A 23,809-nucleotide genomic window follows, 5' to 3' on the forward strand; every position below is an offset into this window, starting at 1 on the left:
ATGTTATAAAAATTATGTTTGTTTAAGTTAATGTTTTTTTAAATTAAACTGATTTAAATTAGTGATTTATTTTTAAAAAATTGAAAAAATTTAATCAGGATTTAATTCATGACTAAAATGAAGTGATTTATGCCAACCCTGACAGAAGCAATCAGAAACTTAAAAATCAAGTATATTTTTTTTAAAATTTAATTTATGTGTTTTTAAAGAAAAACCTTAAAATAAAGTTGAATTATTTCGTACATTTCTTCTCATTCGAAATGATTTTTAGCAAATTCTTTCTGTTTTGCTTACAGTAACATTGTAGTAAGAATTTGATTTTCAATATATATATTGAAAATCATGTTCTTTTCATCTACTAAGTTGATAATTGAGTCAATCAGCAGATTAATATAAGCTTTACTCTATAGTTATGTGCAATACAAATATGATCTTATATCGAGTTTTGCTGTCAATTCAAAATTTAAAAAAAGAAGAAAATATTGGAAACAATTTTTTTAACAAAATTCTATTATTTTTCTTTAATCACTTAATAAAAATCCTAATATGTCTTATAAAATAAAATAGTTTCAAAAAACAACAACTTTTCTAAAGTTTTATTAGGAAAAGCAGAACTTAAAATACTGAGTGTAACTTTTTAACTTATGAGTGTCGAGTCGACATAGTCTCAGTTAATTTTCCAAGTACATGTTCTTCTCTTTAATATAATTTTTATCATAAAAGGCGTTGCAAGAATTTCTTATAAATTATTTTTTCAAAAAATAAAGGAATAAAAGTTGGTAACTTATTTGATATTTTTATGTTATTCGACTTTTTATCTTTATTTTTAGAGTTAATAAGAAAATCTTGCAACAAATTATAAGATAAAATTTAATAAAATGCCATAATATCAAAGAAATTGACTGAAAATATATTAACTCGATTTTCCCAAGTTACTTTCAATATTCTAATTTTTACTTCATCGAATAAAACTATAAAAGAGCTGTTTTGTTAAATTTTTAAAAATTATTTCATTCTTACTCTGAAGATATCTCGTGATTGTTAAACTGTTTCTTAATTTTAACTACGAAACACTGAGTGCTATATTTAAACAAAATAATGCCTTTAAATGTGTCCTATCTCGTGATTGTTAAACTGTTTCTTAATTTTAACTACGAAACACTGAGTGCTATATTTAAACAAAATAATGCCTTTAAATGTGTCCTAATCAAATTTTTTATTCACAATAAATCGAAAGTTGAAAAGGGTTGAACACAATGTTCTCAAATGCATAAGTTCACCCGTTCTATAATTACATTTGTAAATTAACTTACCCATAGAGATAATAAAATTGTAATGATAAATGCAATACTATCAGTAAATGTATTACATTCTAATTGTAAATCTAATCCTGTTTGAAATAACTCGAATTTAATAAATTGGACTAATATATTTTGATATATTTCTTGGCTAAGTAGAAGCTTATCGCCAAGTTAGTGCTTGATTTTTATAAATTGCACCCCTCACATGTCAATGAGGGGAGAGATCTACCTACAAACGTTATTAACTAGCAGCGCAATCAGCATAATGCTAGGGGTGGGGGGTTATAATTGAGGCAATTACTGAGTGCAGTCCACCATTGCCCAAATCATAGGTTTTCATAGAATGCTTTTTGGAAACTGCTGGTCGATATCATTAGACCTCAATTTTTTTTAACCACAGCACATTTAGCAATAAAATAAAAAGCTTTGACCGACCTCTTCCTACCCGAACAAATAACAATTTTTTTTTGTTAGTAAGTTTTAAAATATACCTCTTACTATGCCGTTAAGTTATTGACCTAATGATCAATGAGCTTAAATTGGAAACTCTTATGTCTATTTTAATGAAAATAAATTCAATATATCTTGTAATTTAAATGGAATATTTTAAATAGGTGTGCGAAATAAGAATTGTTTATGAATGCCGTAAAAACACTCTAGTCCGAAATATGCTACGCTGCAGTTATAAACTAATAACGTTAATGTACAGAACATTACCATTTAGATGCTCTTGTAAAGCGGGTCTTGTCCGTAAAATTATACGGCAAATGAACGCTAAATTACATATTTTTTTGACAGTGTACATGCAATGTGGATTTAAAAAGTTAGATTCAGATATATAAATTCTAAATACTAAATTGATGTACAAATATTAGTCAGAAAAAGCTATGATTAAATAAATAAATTTAAGGGAAAAAATGGAATAAAAGAAAGAAATGTTGAACGTTTTAACGTTGAACAGAATTTTCGGGGTGGAGTCATGATTTTAATTTAGAAGTTTCATGTAATTGGGAGTCATTATATTTTACTTTCAAAAATCGAATAAAAGCTTAAGTGCATTAAAAATTGTAAAGCTCTATCACAGTGGACTGCCTTCTTCAAAGTAGGAACAAGATAGAAAATAATGAGTTATTTACGAAGATAATTTTTTGATATTTCATATCTATTAAGAAAAACTTTTGATTTAACTAAGCATATTTATAATTAAGAAATTTAAAGGAGATTTTATGTAAATAAGTTTGAGAGTATTTCAAGTCAGCATAAAAAAAAAATTGCTTCAGCAAGTGCAAGCCTATGCTATTCGTCACTTTTAAAATATGCAGAAAGTTTCCCACGATATCTCGAAGAAATTATGTGCAATTTAAACCAGATGGTTGGCTATCACCTGAAATTGCCCTCCACACAGGTAAAGATGTCAGTGTCAGCTATCATATACGTGATGAAGGAATAACCACCACACGGGGAAGCATTTCACCCCTTTCAAAACCAACACAAACACCTGTATATCTATCAGAAGGATGACTTATTGAGAGAGATAGCTGATCTGTATTCAGGGGGGTTATATCTCCACTGTCTTGATCTTTAACAAGGGCTCTATTCTCGAACAAAAGAACGAAGTTAAGAACTTCTTATTGAGTATTTGTAGATGTTCACGGTTGTAACACCAGAGTCTAAAATTAAAAAGACTTTTGTTGAACACGTGTAATGGTATTGGTGGGATTCAGACACCTGATGCAAATGACAGTTAGTTTCTAGGAAACTATTTCCTGTTTGTTAAAGGAAATTTGACCACCTGATAATATGTGTGGAATGCAAGAACTTCTTGAGACCACACCGAAAGTGAAGAATTAGTAGAGCTGCCCAACCCATCTCCTGACTGATTGAGAGGGACGACATGCTATTACTAAATTCCACAGCCTATAAAATCAAATGAAAAATAAAAAATTTTATTTTCACTTTACGTTGGCAATTTTTTGAATTTTACGATGCGCTAAAAATGCGCCAAAAATAATTTATATTCCTTCAGGAAATTGCATGAATTATGAGAAGATAGAAAATCATATTTTTAATTAGTGTAGGTAAAGAAGGTCCACAGAAGAAAACAGTAGAAAGGTAGAGTTGTAAGGATCGTTGTTGAGGGAATTATGTGTTTGGCGTAGTTCTTGGCGAAAGAATTTTTTTTCATTGATTTTGTTTTAAAAACAATTGAAAATAAATACAGTGATTAAATAAAGCAGTAAAAGATATAAAATTAACACAGCAAAAAAAATCTACAAAATTAAAAAACAAAAAAGTGAGCTTAATAAGGAAAGAATAAATTCTTACAAAATAAAATAAAAAATTGAGATTTGAAATAATCAAAATTTTCCTCAATATTTAAATAAAGAAAAATAATTGACAGTTCTCTTTCTTACGTAGTATGTGTGTCTTGTTTGATCTACGCAAATGTGTACTACGTGTATGTATTAGTAGTTTAAAATTTTTGACTTTTAAAAATGTTTGAAGTAAAAAAATAACAACTATGCGAAATGTATTAATAAGAAAAATGTTAGCTGAATACAGTTAATTATTAAAATAATTTATGGTGCGAGGAACATTACAATAAATGTTTCATAAGAATATTTAAAATAATCCCCTGCCCTTTAAGAAAATGAAAAGAGATATTTCTCTTTTAAAATTCGCCCTCCTTTTACTATAACTAGCAAATCTGATATTCACAAGGTCCACAAAGTTTCAAGAAATCCGGATTTCCGGAAATCCAAGGTCCAAAAGTTTCAAGAAGATCACATTTATGCATAAAAATAAGTTTATGTTTTATTTAGAAATATTAGAACTCGAATTTATACTTGGCATCTCTTTCATTTGTAAATATTTTTTCTGGTAGAATAATAAATGTGATTAGAGATAAAAGTAAACTTCTGCATAGTTATTCATTTAAATTATGCTGCATATAATTTATTTAGTATTTCATGTTTTGAAAATATCAATGATTTAAATTTATAAAAACGTTAATTTTTTGAAATACGTAATTAATGATTTTATATTGGAGAAATTTTCAGGATTTTTGAGTTGGGCTCACAACTGTTAAAAAAATACAATAAATTGTTCATGAATAAATAGATATAAAATTAAATAAAATTTAAGCTCTTCAAAAAACTAAAATGAGAAATTGCAAATTTTTCTGAAAAAGGAAACACTTAAAATATTCTTTTTAATAATAGAAAAGAAATACATTCCACTCAAAAATCCCTCTCCCTTTACCTTAAATAGCGAATCTGGAGGGATCATAAACTGTTTAAATAACGAGGAAAACACACATGAAATTTCAGTACAGATTTTTCCTCTAGAAGTACCTTTTTTTCCGAGAAGCCTTACGGGATCGTTTTTTACGGGTACTTTTTATTCCGTTCCTTTCTTTGCACTCAGGGTTCCATATTTTGTAAATCGCTTCCTATCGATATTTCGGATGTATTGTCTACAAATTAATTTAAAATTTGTCTTTCACTTTGAGCTTAATGTAGTAAATAAGACCAATTTAATTTATTATGATATAGAATTAAAAGGTTAAAAAAGAAATTCCGAGCTTGATTTTTTTCCTTTCGCGTTTAATTCTAATTTTCTAAGTAAAAGCGAAGCTTATTTACTTTTCTTCAAACGCATCTAAAATACCGTCAGTTATGTCAAGAATTTAAGGAAGGAAAACTTAGATCTTATCCAAATATACTTCGGAAAATAAAGATTCAGAACACTTGTTTTCCTAAATTTTCGAGCCAAACCTAATTTTTCCTTTGGCGGAACAAGCAATCCCACCCACCGGCCCATTAAAGGTGGTTCAATTTGCGGTTCCTCATTTAAAAACCCTCACCTTTTGTCGAGGGGGAAATGGTCGGTCCAAATTACCTGAACTTTGTGGGCCCTGACTTTCTGATTGCTATCGCAAAGGAGGTGATTATGCTGCCTATTATCGACTTTCTCGATTGGTGGAGTCATTAAGTCCTATGTTGTTTATACTTCAGCACGTGTTCTCCAAGTGATGGGGCTGTAATACTGGAAGTAATAATATACGTGTAATAAATCATTTTTGCATTTCGTGCTAAGTGTTTCGTGAACCGCCAAAAAATATGCGGAAAATTGTGGAATCAATTAGAGTGGGTGAAGTTTGTTATTCAAATGGGTGAAATCTCATAAAGTAAACAGATGTTAGTAAACTTGGGGAGTAATTCACGACGCCGAAAGACTAAACGAGTAATAATGCGTAAATGTGCTGGAATTTCTCCTTATAACATACTTTAGCATTATTTTTGCAGGTATTAATAAGGAGAAATGATTTAATTTAATAAAAGAAAGAAAAAAGTACTTATTGATTGGTGACAGTTTATTTAAGAGTGAATTATATGTTTTAGATAAATATTGTCGATTTTTTTCTTTTTTAGTTTGGATTTTCTAATAATAGTCACATATTCGGTGAGGTAAAAATCCAGACCTTTCAAAAAATGACTGGCTATAAGAAAAAACAATTGATGTGAATATGTACCGAAACAATTATGTACCATTAGCTGATCTTTACTTAGGAAACAAGATTTTAATCTTATCAAATTTCAAAATTAATAAATTCGGCAATCATATGGCCCTATTGATTGAAATCTGGAAAACGATGTTTTCAGCTGCAAATATTTCAGGTATTAGTAAATAATAAAAATAATTAATGAACTGAATAATTCATGAGTTGAACTACTTATACAGGAACTGATATTAATTGATACAAATCACGTATTAATTGTTTACAATGTAAAATAATAATAATATATTATTAAGAATGATATATGAACTGATGTGAACTAATATTACCTACAAAAATTAACCGAATAAATAATTTTTAATATTTTATATATTTTTTTAATTGTTCATCCCCTATAACGGGGTTAGTACGTATATATAATGTAGCAAAACCATTTAGCGATAGTTTTTCAGAATGTTAATTTTGCAATTAGTGTATTTATTAGAACTTAGAAAATCAGATCCTCGCCGAGTCCTAATCCTTATCATCTAGTTAAAAGTTATAGATTCCCGTACATTTCAAATTAAATCTTGCATATTATTTAATATTTAAAAAAAAATCTAATTACTTTTGAATGAATATATATAAACATTAAATTAAATAATTATTCCACTTAATTAATAGTCTGAAACTAATAGGTCGAAAAATTCTTTTTTTATTATTTTTTCGCTTAATCAAAATATAATTTCATATAATTCTATTCAGTTTCTTTTTAATCTGAAACTTTAATCTTAATAAATAAGCTAGCATTGAATTTTCTTTCGTGCGCTTATAGCAGTAGAGAGCAATTAATTTATAATAACTACTTGTTATATTATTATTACAACTTACTACTACTTGTACTTTGTTAATGTCGGTAAATGAGACGAGAGGTAATAATTTAGTTATGAAATTATTAATATTGTTACGTTTTAAGTAAGTCCAAACACTTCTTAATAGTTTAATAACCTAATTTTCATTCAATTAATGTTTGAAAACTCTTTACGATTTTCACAGACAATTATTTTATTATTTTCATAGATAAGGCTAATTAAATTGACTCAAACTTTGTAAAATTATTTCCTTTAGTGTATTAACTAACTAATTTCTGAATTAATGCAGCTAGCATAAAAAATAAGATTACATGTTAGTATAATGTTCTGAGGTTTAATACATTTGCTTTTGCATAATTTAAGAGTAAGAGGAGCAGAGAAAAGAATAAAAGTAAGAAAAATTAGGGTGCGGGAGGGAATCGTCAAAGCATTATTAAATTGCATTAGCACAAATGCGTGCGTAACTATACAGAAAGCCTGAAAATATAGCTTTTGTTTTGCCGAGAAAACACGATTCAGCGCATTCAACAGGTGTTCCACTGATTGTAACCGCCACGACAAGCAGCGCCACCTGTGGCCATGGGTTCACGCAAAATTGATCTTAGAGAAGAAATGTCATTGTTCAATCATTAAAGATGGCCGCTCGCGGAGATGGTTTGTGGTGCAGGTGCGCGCTTGAGTAGTTGCCCCTCTTTTTAACTCAACTAATCACCATTTCCGCGCACGTGCATTGGTGCTGAATGGGAGAGGAAAAGAAGACCTTATTTCGTTTTCATTTCTGCCTCACGGGAAGGACGTCCTACAAGACAAAAAATAAAAAGAAAGGGTGCGGGAAAAAATTCATAGCACAAATATGTAAATCCTGGTGGATGCCATCAAAATCATCTTGATTGTTATTCTCCGGTTAATTCGCGTTTTTCAACAATTATTAAGTTTTAAGTAATCAAAGTCTAATGACTTGCACTTTAGAAGTGGCAAGATACTAACTGTTTTTGGCTAGTTTTTTCTGACTTAATCAAAAGTACTTCTAGAGTTTTTTTATTATAGACAATTTTTGAGTTCGAGAAAGGTTTTGAGAAAATCAGTATCAAATAAATATTTTTTGTTAGAATACTGATAAATAATAAGTATTCCTACTGAATAATGATGTAAACTATTCAGTCCGCAATAGGTTTGAAACTTTACTTCTTCTGTATTTTTTAATATTTTCAGATTTATTTTATGCAGTATTCTCAAATCTGGAATCAATTAAAGACTATATTGAATCAATTAAAGACTACATTAACTATCTTGAATGAATTTAACTATATTTGCTATGCTATGCACAATTATGAATTTCAAGATAAAATCAATATATATATTTTTTTTTCTAATGCATTTAAATAAAAAGTATAGCAGTCAAACGAAATTTAGAAACGCAATGTAGTTTTTTTATTATTTTTTTAACCTATAAAAAAACCTTGAAACTCCTTGTGCCAAAAATGTTATAGAATTCGCGCAATAGAGTTGGCAGGAAATTCTTATGTACTAATTTCTACTGCGTTTTCTTCTTTTTAGTTTGGTAGCTATGCACTTATTTTTAGCAATATTTTAAACCACTTAAAAAAATTTCATATCGCTTCAACTACAGATTTTCTTATAAACCTCTTACATTAGGTGATTGTACGATCTGAAACGAAATTGCATGATTTAATTTCAAACAGGTTGGAATAGTTCGAAAAAAGATCCCACTCCTTAGCATGATAATCTATAAGAAAAAAGTAGGTTAAAAATACAGAACTCCATACATAGTTATCATTTATTCATACATAGTTATCAAAAATACATAGTTATCATTTTGTACGTATCCATGGTAGAAATCAATGTTATTACAAATGAAAATAATAAATCTTTTACGTTTCTTTATCTGAGGAAAAAAAATAAGTAAATAAAAATGAAGGCTATTATATTTTAAAGATTTTAATGACGATTACTGCCTTTTTCTTCAATAGTACACTAGCGATTAAACAACAAAGCAGAACGCGCATCAGAAAAGTAAGTTATTTCCCTATTACGTCCCGAAATATTGTTTTTTTATTTTAATTTATTATCTTTTTTATTTTATTATCTTTTTTATTTATTTATTTAAAAATTAGTCCATGTAAACTCTGAAAGTTAATAATCAAACCGTGATGTGAAAATCCTTGAGTAAAGAGAGAATAAAACTCAATAACTATACTTTTCACTCCTATTGTCTCAGTTATCAGATTTGGAAGGATAAGAGAGAAAGAATCAAAGAAAAGATGACTGGAAAACAAAGAAAGGCCTAAGGCGTCTAAATAATAAAAACCGCTCATTGTCGCCCTTAAAATGGTCAATAATGGCGAAGCTGAAGCCTTAATTGACCCTCTTACTGAGATTATTGCTGTTGATGGAAGATAACATCTAGGGCGGGAGATGTAATAGTTTTTAGTTTTCCTGGTTTGTTGTGGGGAACTTTATATAAGTGGTTTAATAGGGAGGCAAACAGATGTTCAGATGTTTGTTGTCCAATTCAAATGGAGACAGTTAATGTGAGAATGCCTTGAAGATTGGATTTTTTTTTAAGCGAAGCACAGTGATTACCTTAACCTAATAATACGAGTATCACTTCTCCTGTCGTTGTGATAAGGGGGCTGAGAATGGGATGCAAAATTTTACTCCCCGTGTTCTTTTTTTTTTTTGCAGATTGGGTAAATTCTGCATCTGCAAGCGTAGTTCCCATTCTTCCTTTTTTGTGATGCAGAGTGATGATACTTCGCGGACTTCTATTTAACGAACTTCCATTTTGCGAATTTCTCTGTTTTTCGAGGAACAAAGAACATTTTGGGAAATTTCTTCATAAAATAACTTTCAAATAGTAAAGTAAATTTTCTATTTAATAAGCTTTTCTTTGAGATCCACTTTCCCTATATTCCAAAATATTTCAGAATATTTCAAACTTGTTAACGCATTTTACGGGGGATATGACTTTGAGTTGATTTTCGCAGCCACTTAACTTTTAGAGAAAGTGGTAAAATCCCTTTCCCTTTTTGTTTGTATTTCATACAGGAATCCATGTCAAAAATCAATGTACGAGAAAGCATAACAGAAATTTCTAAAGTATGGCACTATGATGTTACAGATAATACTATTCGTAACAGTTTTACTAATGCTGGATTCTTAATCAGCGAGGAGGCCGAGGATGATATTTCTTTTTAAGAACTTAAGAAAATATGGGTACAGCTAAGAGAGAACCACGAAATTAACGATGATGTACAGATTAATGATTTTCTTTTTATTTATACTGATGCTGCAACCACAGAAACATTTCCTGAATCGGATACTTTGTACAGTGTGAGAAATAAAAACAATTCAGCATTAAATTGTGAGGAAGATGAAGACGGAATAAATCACCAAGCTTTCATATATTAAAATCATTTGAAACAATTCGATAGCAGATAATAATTTACAAGATAAAGGTGTATCAATTGCTATCTTAATTATGTCTAGTGTTTATGAATTTTAAACCTGTTTTGTGTTGTTTAAGTATTTCAAATGGCGATTTTCTATTTTACGAATTTTACATATAACGAATTTTTCATCTGGATTTAGCGACTTCGTTAAATAGAGGTACAACTGTATTTTATTACAGATACTTATCTATTTCTATTGCGATAAATATATATTTTTTAAAAGAATCTGTACCACATATCGTGAATGTAATGTATCGAATATGCAACATTTTTCAACGTTAATACTATGATAATTATCGGGGACGATAAATATTCAATTAGAAACGTGAATAATACTGCTCACGATAATTAAGAATACGATAATGTAAGGAAGCAATATCAATAAGGATAGTTATTAAATTCTATATTATCTTAAGTTTTGATAAATTTCCCTTGGGTAAAGAAATCATTTACCTATTTAAGGTATCCGACTACCTTCGGGACAAAATTTTTGAAAAATAAATATTTTTCGCAACATTATTGCAATTTATATTGTATATTAATTTAAATAAACATATTTAATAGAGAAAATTTTAATAAACAGAAAATTTTTTGTTTAAAGAGTATTTTTTAGATAATTTTAATGAAAATAACTCATTAACGGAAAACACTCTACACAAAAAACTATTGTACATGCAGCTATCAAACTTTTTGAGCCGTTTTGTATAACCCTCTGAAGTGTTATGAACCTCAACTTAAATGATAGCATGAAATTAAAAAAAATTATGGAGTGTTAAGCATATTTCTCCATTTTTTTTCACACTTTCTTCACATTATATACTGCAAAATATCTCATAAAACAAAAAATAATACAGTTATCTGAATTCTGGAGGTCTGTTACATAACCACTAATACAAGAAACAATCTCTGAAAGTTTGAAGACAAATTTATTATAATTAGTTGAGTTATCTTGTTTTCCGTAGACAAAAAACAGCAAAATTGTCATTTTGAGAAAAACACAATTAAAGTTTATAATTACATTTTTTCTAAAAACTATGAATTTTTGTCAGTAGGAAGTTATTATATTTTATAGGGGGCACATTCCTTCACACATTTTCTTAGTTTTATTTAACGTAGCGATATTTTAACGTATTATTTAGCGATATTTTAAAGTATTTAGTGAATAACATCAAAAGTCTACTACTTATAAAGCATTTAACACAGGAACAATTTTTTTATTAAACAACCATCTTACTGTATTTTCACACTTTAATATATATGTCTAAATATAGTTTTTATTAATAATTAGAAGTAAAAAATATTTCTTATAATATTTATAATAGCTCAAATCTAGAATTTTCTTCTAAATGCAATTTGTTATCATAGCAAACCGGACAACATAATGAAGCTAATATCACCATTAGGATCTAAATATCAATTATTCGATTGCCACACAGATTGTTTTTATCCAAAGGCATCAGTTCTTTATTGACATCCATAGAAATCGATAAATTTGAAGAGCTTGAAATAATAGATTCATCTGCTTTACACAATTTTGAATAAATGGTAAAATCAACTTTACTCAAATCATCGCTTTTGGTGGCATGTTGATTACCGTAATATTTACGTTTCTTAGATCGAGAAGTACGTCCTTTACCCATTTCAATAAATTCATCAAAATAAATAACAAATTTTTTTAAAAGAAATCAATAAATTTCTTCAAAACAAATCAAAATCAAGATATAGAAAGTACGCTTCAAATGTAAGCAAACTATCAGAAAATATGCTAACTTTTCATAGTACCCACAAACAGTAACCACGAAACGTAAAATCTAATTAAAATATAATTCAGATTATTAGCCGTGAGTTTAAGAGCTTTTAAAAATTAAATATCTAAGAAAAATAAAGACACAAATAGAAAAGGATCCGAAACTATTACCTACTACCGGCTTCATTTTTGTAATTTCCGGTAAGTTGGAGAGCTGTCATCTGTTACTAAAATAGCTATAACTAAAGTTCTGCTTGACGTGCATTCAAAAACAAAACAGTTTTTAAAACTAGAAAAATTGGGCATTATTATAAAGCAATAAAATAAAAAAGTGATTTTTTGTGAAAATCCTCTTTTTTAAGGTAGTCGGATACCTTAAAAAATTATGTAACTAAGTTAAATTGGAAAAAGATAGTGTTATATCATGGAATATCAATTTCAGCTGGCGATATATCACGATATTTAAATGGCAATATCACACGTCATTTTATTTATTAATTTTTTTATTGAGTTTACTTTCACCAAAAGCGTTGCTCCATACAATAGTAATTATTTTCTTCACAACCTAAAACTATTATAGTAGTTTTTTTTAAAAATAGAAATTCAGTTATTTGTCTTTATTTTATAATTAAGATTCGTTATTTAAAATTATTGCTTAATATAAAAAATTAGAGGTTTTCTATTTATTTAGATATTTATTTATTTATTATTTTTTTTAAACATTTTTACGAGCACTTCTGAGATTTTCAATTGAGAATATTTTATTAATGTTTAGTATATTTTAATGTATTTTTTTAATATTTTAAGAATATTTTAATGAATCACGATTAGCTTTATTATTATTCATAATAATTTATTATCCATCGTTACTTTTAAATTGTTTCCCAAGTCGTAACTATTATTCATTAAATTTTAGTAGTGTCTTGTTCTTGTAGAATCTTCGCTGTAGAGATTGACGTTGAGCTGGTACATTTCTTAATATTTTTTCGTGCTATAGTTTTTTCAGCATAAATAATAATTAAAAACTTTACCTACTTTCTAAATTTTTAATTAAATTTAATATCATGTAATTGAAATTGACGCTAATAACGTTTGTAGAGCCGTGGTGGCTCAAGGGATAGAGCGTTCGCCTTCCAATGAGGTAAACCGGATTCGAATCCCAGCGATCGATATGAATTCTGCACCCTGCTCGCACCGACCACAGTGCTGACGTAAAATATCATCCGAGGTAGATGGTCCATGGATTAGAGTCCCCTTGTTGTCAGACTAACCGTGGGAGGTCTTCGTGGTTTTCATCTACATGTAACTCAAATGCGGGTTAGTTCCACCAAAATGTCCTTCACGATGGCAAATTTTTCTCAAAACTTGATTTACGAGTTCTTTTGTCTGCTGTGCTGGTGCAAAAGGGTTACGAAGTTGAACATTGGTTGTCTTAAGTTGGGTCGGCTGTTCAACGACCGTTATAAAATAAAATTACGCTAGTGGTTTATTTTTTGAAATTTCTATAAACTCTTTAAAATCAATTACACCTGAAAAAGTTTCAAAGAAGTTTCGAATGGTTACTTAAAGAACGATTCAAGCATGTTTTAATTTTTAGATATTCAAATAATTATTATTTTCTTAAAGTTCTATATACGAATAGACTGATTTTGAATAAACTATGTACGTATAATAACGTAAAAAACATTTGATATAAAAGAATTTTGCAATTCAAAAAGAAAAGATAATTTAAACAATAATTATTTAATTTTATTTTACTCTTCAAACCAATAATTATTATTAGTTAATTAGTTATATTAGTTAATTATTTAATATATTATTTAATTATTTGATATATTATATAATTATTTAATATATTGTTTAATTATTTATTGTATTTTTTAATTTACTTTATAATTTGTTTTTAAATTGATTAAAGACTAAAAAAAGGGAATTCAAATGTAAAAGATATTTAAAGTTTAATTTTAAACTTTTAAAAAAAATATAAATAAAAAGGAATCCAAATGAAAATTAATGTAAGGAATTAGATTAACGAAAAAAAGTTTGTTATTAAAATTTTACGTTTTGAAACAAGATGAGAATTTAATTTGTCACTAGTCAATTTTTTAAAGATTGTATGATTTTGTACAGTTGAATAGCTTCATGTGAGTAATTTTTTTAAGCTTTTAAAAATCAACTTAATAATAAACGCAAAGTTTTTACTTATAAAATCTAATTTTAATCATAATTTTATATTTATTCATAATTTCTAATTGTAATGGATTTCATTTAATTTATTCTGGAAGTGCCAGATAAATATATTTTTTTAACTATTAAACAAAGAGAATATTAGTTATTAAATCACTTAACTGTCGTAAGAAAACCCTGAAGATCTAGTATATTATTAAATAAAGTATTTGTACAAAGCCAATTTTACCTGAACCAAACTATTTTTCGAGGGATTTAAATTCTATGTCCTTAATGTATGATAATAGGCTGCAATTCAAAAAATAAATAAATAAAAATCCTTAGCCTAGATTTTGTTTTTTACAATATGTAGGGAACTTATATCGAGAATTATTATTGGCATTATTTTTTACAGGCCTTTTAAAATTTGTTTAACCAATGAAAATTTTGGTTTAAAAGTGTTGCTGAGTAATTACTTATTACTGCCATGTCAAAATCTGAATTATTACTCATTTAATACTTTTCCGTAATTAATATGAATCATAAATGTTTTCTCCATAACTACAACTCTTAAATTATACATGATGGAAAACTCTTTGAAGTAAACTTTTACTGAAACTTAAAAGTAAATTATAGAAGCAAAAATTATTTTTAAAAATTTTAATTTCTTTGAGTCTTTTTTTATTTAATAAAAAGTGCATGAAGACTATAATTTAATGAAATATGCACTATTAAGATGTAAAGTAGTGTTAAAAGTGGAGTGTAAACCGGCTTTAACAACAAAACCTTAAAAAAAATTAGTTTGTGTTTTTTTTTTTTTTTTCAAAGCATTTTTGTTAAAAAAGAAACTGTTAACCCTTTGACGCAAAATTTTTATTAAACATATTTTTCATGCTTTTTTTTTTAATTATTTTGGTTTAAGTCAAAATAAGTAAAAAATATTAAATTTAGCTATTTAATAATTTATGGTTAATAAATACTGCATGAAACACCGGCGTCATTTTCTTTTGCTTTTAGAGGTAAAATTTTCCCAACACGCGTCACTTCTAAACAATAATTTTTCGAATTTTCACTTATTTAAATCTAGGAGAAAAAATTATTCATCATTGAAATTTCTTTAATTAACAATATAATGAATATCAAAGAAAAATATTATTTTCCCTTTTTCTGGATTTAATTTTTTAATTCAAATATGAATCGAAAAATCTAAAAGATTTTTTTTCAACAGTTCGGAGATTGTTTTTGCAATAAAAAAATACCGAAAAATATTTTTGCTTGTAATTAAAAAGTCAGAAAAATATTTTTGCTTGTAATTAAAAAATCAGAAAAATATATATAAAAGGGACACCTGTGTCCCAACTATGTCAAAGGGTTAACAGTTTAGATTAAAATCATTTCATGATTTCATTGTGTAAGTTTCTTTAAATTTACACACTTTGTCTGCTATTGAAATCAAAATTAAAGAGTATTGCATTTAGCAACATCTCCCTCGGACGCAAACGCGTCTGGACAGGATAAGATGCACAGATGCTGAGCAGCAGCAGATATCTGGAGGAGGTGCAAGATGCTTTCGAAGGAGTGTTACGGCCACTTTTTCCCATGGTCCGCTACCATCTGCTAGGATGTTTAGGTATCCTCAACGGCTATCAGCAGGCTGAAGCGCGCTTTTCACCTGCCTTAGCGTGCTTTTTTTTTTTTCACCTGCTTCTTACACTGCCACTCATTTATTAGTGATATTTAAAGACGTGTTTTTATTTACTTTGGGAAGCGTGGGAAATAATTCTGGGATCCAAAGACAACGGGTATTGAATTACATTCGCTTCTAATCATCCTTTGATGCCGAGGGGTTTACGTGTTCCGAATAAATAAGCGTGAGAAAGATACAACCGAATCACATCTGTTGACGCGTCTTCTGGTGTTTTGTTGTTGTGTGTGTGTAAGGATATGCAAAACAGGATGACATTATAAGGGTATAATTATTCCCATTTCACTCTGCCGAAATTGAAATAGTTTGTACAAAGTGAGACGAATTATTAGATTATTTAAATTAGAAGATATCTGTGCGTGCAGGTGATTGCGCAGAGTTCCGAAAAAAGCATTTGGTGATTTTATTTTCTCGTGAGATTTGAATATTATTTAAATACTGTCATTTATTAATATTGTTTTAGTTTTAATTATTTTCCCGACTACTGTCTTCGAATAAAATCCCAGAAAAAATTTTAGTTTTGACGCAGCGCAAAATATCAATTATGTACTCACCGAGATGACTTTGGAAAATTGTAATATTTAAGAAAAGAAAGGAAAAAAAAAAACTTTAATATTTAACAGAAAAACTTAATTTAAAATCGTAACTTGCATTGAATAGCCCGAGCACAACGGATTATTTAAATTTAATTAAAAAAAAAAAAGAATGTTATAAAATGAAGTTATGCGGTTAAACTTTCCAGTCTTACAATTTTGAAACCAACTAAGTTTACAAAGGAATTCCTGTATCGGGCTTTAGAACAGATTGAGCAGAGGAATTTTTAAAGGGAAACGTATTTCATTTGAATTACGTGTTGAGAAAATCTAGGAAAACCTCTCAAAATCAGCCCGACGTCAAGGGGTACCAAATCCATTGTCCGTCAACTGCGGCATTGATAGCCGAGAGCAGTGTACGAATTGATTAGCCTAAGTCAGGATTCAAACCCCGGTCGTCTCGTTTGCAATCTGAGTTACGCCAGCTTAAATTAAAGAATAATTAGAATTTACTATATGAATCATAATTATATAGCTTGAACCATAATTAACATATTACAAACATTAAACTTTTGATTGCGCTATTAAATTTGTAGTAAGTTATTATTATTATTTTAAATTCTAGAAATAAACTTTTAATAATAAAATTGCTTTTTTTTCGCTTCTGTTTCATATTGTTTTCTCAACTCTTGTTTCGTTCAAAATTTTTTTCCAGTTACAATTTAGAATTGCATCAACACACCTTAGTTCCTGTAATGACCAACTTTAAGTGACGCTAAGACAACACCAAGCTTGAACAATTTAAAAAAAAGGTGTTTAAACTCTTCTTTACCTTTTAAAGATCGAATGCTAAAATTCATTGTAGTTGCGTCAAGGTATATTTTCTTTTGGTGAATTTTTGTTATTTTCTATTTGTATCTGTAATTTATAATTGCATTTTAAATTATATTTTATTTAATTGCATTTTAAATTATATTTTATTTAATTGCATTTTAAATTATATTTTATAAACTTCTTATTTTTATTAAATTGTATAGTTACCTGGGCGTAGCTCAGTAACCCTTGATACTAGCACATATAACCACTTTCATTAAATCCGCTGATGGCAGGGTCGGTTGGAAGGGTGTCAAGGGCTGCTCTGCGACCCGCTTTCCTTCCTTCTCATGACTATCACCGAATTCCCTTTTATTCATCGAAGGAGGATATTAAAACTTATAAAAAAAAAGTGCAGTTTGACGGTCGTGGTTTGTGTAATAAATTTAATAACTAAAAAATAACGAAAAAGGCTTTGAAGATAGTAAATCGTGTTGAGATGGGGGAAACTCAATCATTTTTGGGTAGTAGACCACAAAAACTACTAAATGCAAAGTATGGGGCCAACATTAACAAAATACTGTAATTACAAATATGCGAGGTATACTTAGGTTCGGTATACTTAGATTCGTTAAAAAGTTCGAAGTCTTTAATCTTTTGCTCCCGCGCAGATAATAAAAATAATTAATGTGTATAAATTTAAGCAATTATACCTATTAGATTACAAAAGAAAATTATGGTAAATCAATTTATATAGGCATTGGCAAACAACGAAAAGGAAAACTTTAATTTACATTCATTATAAAAGTTAACTTTCACTTTTATTTAGAAAATAAAATGAGTTAGTATGAAATTAATGTAATGACTGTTGATAGAATTTTGAAATAATTTTTTTTAAAATTCAATCCTATCTGCTTGCATAATTGTCTTTTTCTCTTTAAGTTTATTTACAAATTTATAAGTAATTACATTTCACGTCAAACTTGAAACCCATTGCATAAATGCTATCATAATGAAACTGAAATTGTCACTTTCCCATTTTCGAGAAAGGGTCTGAACTAGATTAGTAACTTCCTACTACTATTTTTCTTTTATATTTTTATCAATATAGACAACTCAGGGGCCAAGTTAAAAGGCCTAGGCACGCGAACCATAGGTTGTGCATTCCTGGCTTAGAGGTGAATTGTGTTATGAACTTTTTATAGCACGTTTTTGAATTTCATTCTGTGTCTTACATTTGTATGTTTCCCGAAGTTACCCGTACTGCTTACAATCTTAATCGTTTTTAATTTAAGCCTTATTGACTCATATGTAATTGTAAAACAGGTTATTTTGTTTTATATCAATGCTACATGCAGACAAACATTGTTTAAACTTACCCGTATGTAAGTGCAAATAATTTATAGTGTATATAAAGGGACAGTTTTTATTTTTATTTGTGTCATTAAAGAAACCGCGTGCAGATACAGAAGTAATGGTAACAATGAAACGCATTAATATCTAACTAGGAGGCTCCGCCCCCTGCTCGCTAACGCTCGCCAACCCCCGAGAATTGCTACGCAATCCTATGTGGTTCACGCCGTGAACCATGGCTCGCTGCGCTCGCTCGCCAATGAACACAATGTTCTAGCACAAAGACATAATATATTATAATCAAAGACATAGTATTTTATCATCAAAGACATAGTATTGTACTTATGTAGAAGAATTCTACCAATGTTCTTATTGGCTTTTAAAAAAGTATATTAGCTATTTAGATTGTACATGGTGAAAAAATCAAAACATTAGCTAAATAAGAAACATATTAGCTAAATAAATTATCAAATATTACTTCACTAATATTCTGCATTTTAAAGCGTGAAAATTCAATGCATAAATAAACGCGAAATATAAAAAAATTCAATGCATTCAATACAAACACTTAAACGTTTTTTAGACGTTTTGGTAGCTCCCAGTAGAAAAATATCAATTCAACAGCCTCCTTTTAAAGCATTCTCACTTCAATTAATTCCTAATTGAGTTTAAATTAAATATTGTCATGTTTTTAGTGCATGAATCTGAATTGAACAACCTGATAATGCTTACTCTGGTTATTGTTATCTGGTTGCTCACTACGTGCTCTTGCGCGCCGAATCCAATCAATTAAAAATGAAAACTGTTGCCAGCGCGAGAAAAGAAATATCATCGGTTTTATTGATACATACATACATACATACGTACGTAGTAGCGTTTTATATAATAAGATAGATAACTGACAACTTATTGTAAGTAAATTTATTCAGAATTTCTGGCACTTCGATGAGAAAGGAGTAAAAGTCAGTAGAGAAGAGAGGTGTATAAAAATACGACAATAAGTACTATCAATTTATTAAATTTAATTTTACAACAGCATTGAAATAGCTGTGTGTCGCTACAAAATTCGCGCAATTTACTTTCTTGAAATTTTTATTATTTATTTCTCTTTTATATTATTTTACGTTATAATCAAAATTTGATGTCATTTTGGCCTACAGTTCTCTCATTCTGGTATTTTCAATGCAACTGCCAGATTTGAAGAATTCAACAATTAATATTCTCCAGTAAAAAACAAATAAAAGTTGTTTTTTTTATGTCAAACTATTACGAGTCTTACGCTAAGCTTTTAAAAACTATTTCGAATTTCTTAGTCTAACAATGATCAACTTTAATGTGCGACACTTTCAGTGATAAAAGTGACCAGAAATGCTAAACTAACGAATTGATTAGTACCAAAACTTAACCACTCGTTCTGAAAGAAAAATTGTTCTTTATAATTGATAATCGAAAAACAGTTCTTTATAATTGATAATAGAAAAATGAGAACCATGTATGTCGGTGATTATATTTTTGAACTTTCTAGTCACTACACATTAACGTACTCGAAAAAGTAAAGAAAAAAATTCATCATTAAATCAAACAAACATATTTTAATTTTCTACTCTAAAATGAAATAATAGCAGCTTTTACTCAGATGATCAGCACGCAGCAGCTGACTCCCTACTATTAATTCTATAATTTGCATTCGCATACGTTTTATCATGACGCGTGGCTGGAGCACGAATTTTTCAATAAATGAATAGTTCACACGGTACTCAGCATAGCACAAAACCCACTCAGCCACGAAAAAATACCTCATGTGCACACCCTCCCTTCTTTCAATGTGGCACACGAGGTTCATTATTATATTAAAAACTTTTTGTGGCGTATGTTTCCCAGTCGATTCCCATGGTAAAACGTCGCGTGCCGTCATTTCATTCGTTGATTAAGGGGGGAAGAAAAGAATTTCTACATATGGAAACCCCCCTGCTGATTTTCCCTTGGTAAAATGTCACCTCTTTCATTGCAATATGTTCCACCCCACCCTAGTATTGTGTTCCTTTGCTGTTTGCTGGACCTGATGTTCACAACCTCATGTGACTCCACTCCACTGAATGAAAATGGGTGGTGATTTATAAAATTAACAAATTTTTCTCTTGTATTATTTAAGAGAGGGGAATAATGGATACTTTCATTAAAAATGGAAATTTTTATTGATTTTCAATTAACTTGCAAGATATACATTTACATTTTAATAATTAAAGTTACTCAAATTAATGAATTCAAAATGACTTTATTCCAAAGTGCAAGATTAAGATAAAAGCGCGAAGAACACTTTTCTTAGAAATGTGCTTTTTAATTTAATTTTGGATGTAAAACTGCCTAATTCCAACCTATATCGTAATTCATGAAAAAATTTCACCAATTTCTATATTCTAAAGTTATAAGAGAATTACTTGTTCATTTAAACTCTTATATTTATAATTTTGTGAGCATGAAAGGAAATTTTTTTTATTTAAAGCAAGAAGATTAAAGCATTTGAAAATATAAATACTGCATTTAAGAGCATTTTAATCATAGATGAAAATGAAAGAATACACATATTCTACACATGTATCAAGAATTATACATGTATATCTTTTAATAGTTTCAACACTACCTTTTTTTCCCTTCAAATTTTTACTTTATTTTACTATTTTTTTTTTTATATATATATATATTACCTTTGCCTTTTTTCCGTTTTTTTTTTCCTTCCCTCCGTTACGTTTTTTTCCTAACTGTGACATAAATGCTTAAATTTTTTTCTTAAATTTTTTTTTTAATTTTGTGATGATGCAACTTTAGTCTTTTTTGCAGATACAACTCTTTAATTTAGTCTTTTCAATTTAAATTTAAAATTGTATGGAGCGCTGGGAATCATTAACATTTTGAATCCATTTTGCTGCATGCTTTTTTTTTTCTTTCTTCTTCGTCTTTTTCTTTTTTTTGTATTAATTAAAGTATCGTAAGAAACAAGCTTTAAGAAAGGAAATTTTTCGAAGAAATTTTTTTAAAATTATATTTAACAGTATGTTATAAACATTTTTCTCTATTTAATCAAATGCTAATCATTATATTAAAAATTTTTCGCATTTTTACAGTTATTTTTCTTAAGTTAATTTTTTAAAAATTGTGTGAATTTTGTATGTACACATGTTTATAGAAACATTAAATGCGTTATGACTGATTTAATTTTTTTCCTCCTTTTCACCAGAAGTAATTTTAAATTAATATGAGCATCATGGCATCATCAATTCATGGCATATGAGCATCAATTTTTTAAAGGAAAAAAAAAATTTTTTTTTTTGAAAAAATTGCTTTTAATTATTTTCTGAGAAAAATTTTCAACTTAATTATTTAAAATAATTTTTTTTTAAAAATTTATTAAAGGAAGATATTTGGTTTTCGAACGAAATGCATGTTTGCAGGATTTTTTTTTTTTTTTTTACATTTTAGGAAAACCCTTTTAATAAGAATATTATTTCTAACATTACAGAAAAGTAAGTGAAGTCTTTGGTTGAAGGATATAATTATAAAAACCCTGTAAAAAACATACCAGGAAGAGTTAGGAGGGCCATGCAGCTGTTACAATATATATAATTTTCATAATCAGTGTAGAAAAAAATAAAAAAATTCATCCAGTTTCTGCTCTAGCAGTGAGGATCATGCTTGCTAAAAGCATCGAAATACCTGCCTGAATTCAATTTATGTTTCGAGAGCAGTTTCAACATTACGTTGCTGATTATTTATCCCAAAATAATTAAACTCTACAAAAATGACGGGAAGAATACAAGGAGTTGAACACTTTTTCGGAAGGTGAAAAAACTCGGAACTAAAATGTGTAAAGGTAAGATTTCATTCTGGGGAATATTGAAGGGAAAAAAAAAATATTTTAAGCGAATATCACTTTTTTCCCTCTCAATATTTTCCAGGAACAATCAGAAAAAAAGAGGAGATAGAGGGTAAAAAGAAGAAGAAAAAAAATGGTCGTTCCGTCACAGAGAGAAAAGAAAGCCACTTTATAGCGTATGCTTTCCATCGAGTCACAACTAGTGACAGCTTGACGATGCCTGGGCAACCCCTCATCGCACGTGGGCTTCCCCGGAAGATGAGCGCACGGGGCCCCCAGCTGCTGCTGTGGGTGTCCCGTGGGAACGGGTCCGCGCTGACAAATGCTCGCACGTGGCCCGCCGTTATTTAGGCCCCGTGGTCCTTTTGTCCGTTATCCTCTGATTATGCCGAGCACATGGCTTTTTTCTCTCATGTCTCCAATGCAGCATTTCATATTTACCAGATGCGCCCCTGTTCATGGAATAACGGTCGGAGGCGCATTTTATTCTATGGCGTGTCATACGATCTTGATGAACATACTGTGACTTTCGCAATGATGTTTGATCTAGAAATGTTATGAGTTTAATAAGTAGTAATACTCTAAATTACAAATTTTTTGAGCAAGGATATATGAAATTCGAGTATGGAAAGTTGTGCAAAAAGAAGGTTTCGTTGAAAGAATTATAGCAAATAATTCCTTATTCCTTTGAGCATTTTGGTTTCAAAGATATCATTTTTATTTCTTCAAATTAATAATTCGTTTTTTACTGACGACGTCAGTTTATAAAGAAGTCTCGAAGGCAGCATTTCATATTTACCAGATGCGCCCCTGTTAATGAAATAACTGTCGGAGGCGCATTTCATTCTATGGCGAGTCATACGATCTTGATGAACACACTGTGACTTTCACAGTTATGTTTGATCCAGAAATGCTATGAGTTTAATAATCCTTAGAACATGAAGATCATGACTAATTCATTTCCATTTACATATTTTAATTTACTTTTCAATCGGTTTCTGTTTTGCTTTTCTAAGGATTTCTGTGTTAAAAATTTGACGGAACCACTTGACGTGCAAGATTCTTCATATATTGTTGTTACTAAATACTTGTAGATCTTGTAAAAATCATTGATAAAACTTTGTTATACGATGTCTATTACAGATGAATTATAAGCGAATCATTCTGGATACTTTTTATAGTACGTCATCGACTTAATCCATAAATATGCCTTTCTTAAACGCAAATTTATTTTTTGAAACAATTGCAATTGCTGTAAAAGCAACTGCAACTGAATGCAATTACTTTCTTTCTGAGCATTACGTGTCCAAGATATACTCAAATAGAACTGCTTCCAAATTGTTTGATTTATATCAAGTATATCAATTCTGTGTACGCATAAATTTCTTTCGGAATGTTACTATTTTCTTTTTCGTGACGTTGCCATTGTAAATTAGTTTCCACAAAACGCGTTTCTGACGCGTTACATTCTCATTAA

The 23,809-nt window shown here is 29.0% G+C and overlaps 1 protein-coding gene across 1 annotated transcript in view; it reads right to left on the reverse strand.

Annotated features, from left to right (window-relative positions):
• Positions 1–17,459, reverse strand: part of mtTFB1 (mitochondrial transcription factor B1) — a 79,290-nt gene extending 61,831 nt beyond the window's left edge. Inside the window, exon 1 of the mRNA XM_087164214.1 lies at positions 17,337–17,459. The gene's annotated coding sequence lies outside the window, so the exon portion shown is untranslated. The remainder of the gene's footprint in view (positions 1–17,336) is intronic.
• Positions 17,460–23,809: the final 6,350 nt, after the last annotated feature.

Source organism: Parasteatoda tepidariorum, chromosome 1, assembly GCF_982258835.1.
Source record: "Parasteatoda tepidariorum strain Cologne lab strain chromosome 1, Ptep-v5.0, whole genome shotgun sequence".
In the NCBI taxonomy this organism is placed as follows: Eukaryota; Metazoa; Arthropoda; class Arachnida; order Araneae; family Theridiidae; genus Parasteatoda; species Parasteatoda tepidariorum.